Consider the following 5534-nt stretch of genomic DNA (forward strand, 5'->3'; position numbering starts at 1 on the left):
GATGGAATGAACGGCAGATAACAATGATAATGACCAAACAATATTGGCGGGACTTCTAGAAGTCCCTCCCATTTTGAATGGCCACAAATTCAAAAAGTTGCATACATTACGATATAGCACCGGCGTATACGTCTATATAAATTTTGAATGCAACGTACCTATATGTAGGCTGTCACCGTTGCACGTATTGAATTGTAGCTATGATAAAATAGGCGAGAGATAGTGTTTGTTGACAACATGCAGCCCTAGACCTTGCGGCAGTGGCAAGGGCGACGTGGGCCGCTGGGGCTCGGGACCGCCCATCGCTGCACCCGCGAGCTGGTCCCGGCGCGGCGGCGCTAGCGGCACTCGGGCGGTCGTCGTGGCTAGAGACACAGCTCCACAAAATAACCGAGTCGTGAAAGGACTACTCTGAGCGGAAATTGTCAGGTAACGCTTTAGACACCTAATTCGTTTTTTCATTTTTTTTAAATTTACAATTGAAGGGATGTTTACAAAAACAACATAACTGACTACACTGGTTGACACCTGAAACGATTAACAATGTTCTTAAAAAAGTGTCAACCGCTCTAAGCAGTTATGTTGTTTTTGTAAACATCCCTTCAATTTTTATTCACAGCGAGAGGATATTTTAAATTTAAACTATTTATGATATATATTTCCCGCTTTTATTGAAATACTACTGAAATAATATTTTCCACGTGTCTTGCACTCGTGACTGTAATCGAAACTAACTTTTGCCTGTAGCGAATTAACTTTCAGCTGCGAAATGCTTTCCATAACTTTTCTCCATGATAGGCAGCAAGAGCAACATTTTAGTAAATATAATATTTTATAGTCAATATTCTAGTTAAAAAAATTAACAAGACATATAGTTCCCACCCTACTAAACCATATGCGTTTTAGTAATCAAAAATTCACCAATTATTTTACAGAGTGCAATCCACAAAGATCATACAATTAGGAAAGATAACTTTTTAAAATGTAAGTTTTTTTCTTAATTAAGTATAGAGTACATATCTTAATTGTTTTAGTTTATTTTAATTAAGTGCAACATGCATCTATATTTAATAGTAGGTCCAGATAATTTGTGACGTTCTACGTATAAAGATACCTCATGGCGGTTAGTGCTTACGCTGTTGTTAACGTAGCTCCAATACTATGCGGTTGCGGTGCTCCGCGACGTAAGCGCCCACCACCATAAAGGTGACAGTCCATTTCCAACGACAGCTGCATTACTGTTCATTTTACTACGGAAATTGACAATAACAACGACGCGTTCAGTACTAGTAGCGCAGCTGCGGTCAGAAATGGAATGTTACAATAAGGTGGGTACTGTAGGTAGGTACGGTTAAAAATAATTTTCTACTATGAAATTTAATACAGAACAATAACATCACAGCTAACTTACCTACCTACTCTTAATTTATAGTTCTTTCGGATTTATTAAATAGAAATTGTGCCTGAAAATAATTGTGGTCTAGGTTTTTCCCCCTTTATTTCCTGCATGGTGTGAAATAATTTATTTTAAATACAGGAAACATCCATATTAACACAGTTTTCCACACAACTTAGTTCCACTTAACTGCACTTGATAACATTTTCTTTGAATGGAACTCTGCTACTGTCTGTACCAATACCAAGAATTTTTTATACTTATTGAAAAAAAAAGGTTTCTCTGTGAAAACCGAGCTTTTACAAACATAAAATATTAAAATATTTAAAAATAAAATAGTATTTATCTATCTAATTTAAAGACACCAGCTCCTCTGCGACCAGTTAAAATGGACGTAAGTATTTTAATTTTGCGGAAGGTTTTTTGTGGGAAGTAAATTAGAATTTTAGTGGGTCCAAATTGAAAAAAATTTAACCTTTGTGGGTCCAAGAGGTAAGTTACTTTCGCATTTATAATATTGAAAGGGATTCTGTTGTAATTAGACCTTATTATATACTTTTCCATATTTCATATAGACACAATATACAAACGTAGGTACTTACTACTTTTTCGCTATTTCTCCCGAAATTTTAAATTTAGAACAAAAATATAAAACCTTTGAAAATAAAAAAATAGTTATAGCTGTTAATCTAAAAAAATAAAAAAGTAACATTAAAAAAGTACAATCGCCATCAGATATATGGGAGCGGCCAAGATGCTCAAAGATATGGATAATTTATTATTCGAGTAGGTATATTACAATGCGCTTATGAATGTCAAATAAAGCTACACCGGCTCCAACCCTACACCTCTGCCTCGAGAAAATTTAAGTCCCCCCCTCATTTGGAGAAGGGTATCCCAATATGGGACCGGCAACAAACTCGGCGGGACACATCTTTCAATTAACATGCATTACAAAAAATATAACTTAAATTACTATAGAATCCATGTTATTACATACAGTAGGTATTTTTCTTTACAGAAATTTGATTTAAAAATATATATTTGTAAGTGTATGATTTGATCATACAAATACGTTGCTCTCTCAGAAATGCAAATATCTGAACACGCCTTTATTGCCAAGGCGTTAGAGTGCATGTTCAGATATTTTTGAGCACCTCGGCCGCTCCGATATATCTGACGCCGACTGCACCTAGATATTGTTTTTACTAGCCAACTGTGAGTCGCAAGCATAGCTAGGAATCCTCCAGACTGAGCATAGTCGCGCTACCCCCTCTGCTACGCATACGGTAATTTCACTACATGTTCGAGTCGAAAGTGTCTTTGTGTGACGTCCGTGACTTTGAACGGACCAATCACGGCGCGGGACTTCGCTCACCTCGTCCCGCGCATCCCCGCATCTTTGGCATCATCGGTTGCATGAAATAATTGCTCTAAACTCGGTCTAGAGGATTCCTAGTCTATGGTCGCAAGTAACAATCATCCTATTATATTAGTCTATAAAATTGGCTTAATCTTCTTCCAACATCTGTACGGATATGATGGCTGCTCTATGGTCGTCTGTCGTGCCATGCGTCAGTCTTGCATTTACTTGTCAGAACGTGGCGGCCGAGACGACAGACGACAATAGCGCGACCATCCTAGGCCCGTCGGACGTCAACTATGCGTAATAAACGACTATATAAACAAAACTGGGTTCCTTATAGAACTTCCTATCAATTACAATTTTGTTAAGGAATTTATTACTCTAAAATAAGCGCGATAAAGTCGTTTATGAATAATTACATCTAGCCAATACACATTCTCATTGGTCGATAAAAGTTTTGATTACTTAGCTAAAAATTTTTTAAATAGTATTTGGTCTGGATTAACCTCTAGCCGCCCATACGTCAAACCTTGCCAAGCAAAATGAAATTTTATTTTGTCAACACAAAGTTCAAATTAGAATGGAACAGGAAACCTTTTACAGGTTTTTGGGCGGCTAGAGGTTAAATGCGTTGTCATTGTCAACATAGGTATAGTGCAACATGAAATAGTAGAAATTAAATAAAATGGAACTTAAAAAATTCCATTACTACATAGTAATTGGCCACTCTTAACAATATGACTTCTATTGGCTTGTCTCTTTCTGATGGCTCCTCTACACGATGGACCAACGCCGGCCACTCCAAGGGACGCATTTATGCGTAGAGGGAACAAGTGATATTGCTATCTCATTCTACCGCATGGCTGTAGAGGAGCCATGATTTGTTGGGAGTGGCCAATCAATTGTGTACTATGTAGTAGCCAATTACTATAGCAGTTACCCTATTACGATTTGTACCTGTCGTTTTACTGGAATTCCATATTAAAATGGAATTCACACACCCGTTTCCTGTGTCGGTTCGAAATATGAACATATTGCATTTTATGGCTCCTCTACACGATGGGCCAGCGTCGGCCACTCCGAGGGACGCAGCCATGCGGTAGAATGAGATAGCAATATCACTTGCTCCCTCTAACGCATAAATGCGTCCCTTGGATTGGCCGGCGCTGGCCCATCGTGAAGAGGAGCCAGTAGTTCTATGTACCTAAAGTTAAATTTATTACTCTAAAATAAGCGCGATATTTTAACTTAATTGATGTACCTAGTTAACATAGATTGTTTGAAAGCACTAGAGAATTATTGGACAACCGTGTGGGACCCTTATCATTTTTTAATATAAGTAATTTATAAGTGTTGCTTACTACTAATATGTTTATAAATAAAATGTTATTGCAAAAGTAATTGTTTTTTTCTTCGCCTCTGAATTCCGTCTCAACCAACCATGTCCTTACACGGATCCATAGACTAGGAATCCTCTAGACCGAGTTTAGAGCAATTAATTCATGCAACCGATGATGCCAAAAATGCGGACGTGCGCGGGACGAGGTGAGCGAAGTCCCATGCCGTGATTGGTTCGTTCAAAGACACGGACGTCACACAAAGACACTTTCGACTTGAACATGGAGTAAAACTACCGTATGCGTGGCAGAGGGGATAAGCGCGACTATGCTCAGTCTGGAGGATGTTTTGCCTGTGCACGAATCGATCCCAACGATTTTTGTTACATCCTGTATTCACGAAGATATTATTATCTCGAAGATATTATTATCTCGAAGATATTATTATCTCGAAGTTGATATAATCATGACAATAGAATCGTAAGTGACAGTGAGTAATAAAACTTGAAAGTCAATGAATAATGAGTTTGCAAACCATACGTTTTAAAATACCATACACATTTAGAGTGTTCACTCCATTCCATACATATCTTTTTTGGGTTCCGTACCTCAAAAGGAAAAACGGAACCCTTATAGGATCACTCGTGCATCTGTCTGTCTGTCCGTCACAGCCTATTTTCTCGGAAACTACTGGACCAATTAAGTTGAAATTTGGTACACATATTGTAAATTACTAGTGACCCAATGATGGACATGTTTTTTTTCATAATTTTAAAATAGATAGGTCCGAAGTTATTCAAGAAAACAGCCAAAAAATGACCATTCCCCCCCCTCTTTATCTCCGAAACTACTGGGTCTAAAATTTTGAAAAAAATACACAAAATAGTTCTTTACCTATAGATGACAGGAAAACCTATTAGAAATGTGCAGTCAAGCGTGAATCGGACTTATTTACGGAACCCTAGAAACGCGAGTTCGACTCGCACTTGGCCGGTTTTTAATGATAATATCTGGTAGACCGACGTTTGTTATACATATATAAGGTAAACGCACTGGTGCTTGACGCGGTCCCAATACATGTCATCTTGAAACTTAAGTCATTGTCAATAGAGGTGTGAGCAAGGTGTCATCTATTGGGCATTAGCATGTCGAGCACTAGTACGTTTACCTTAATATAAGTGCCAGTTGCACCAACCACACTGCCACTGCTATAATGAAATTTATGAATATTACGATCCCCACCTGTATGTACAGTCGCAGTCAAAGATATGTTTACATTTTACGCCTTATTACAAAATCTTAAGATGCAAATGTGTAAACATAATATCTTTGACGTCGACTGTACACATAACAGTAACAGTATGACAATAACATTAAATAAATAGATAAAATGTGGACATTTATTTTTGTTATTGTTACAGATGAAAACCACATG

Source organism: Cydia fagiglandana, chromosome Z, assembly GCF_963556715.1.
Source record: "Cydia fagiglandana chromosome Z, ilCydFagi1.1, whole genome shotgun sequence".
NCBI classification, from domain to species: Eukaryota; Metazoa; Arthropoda; class Insecta; order Lepidoptera; family Tortricidae; genus Cydia; species Cydia fagiglandana.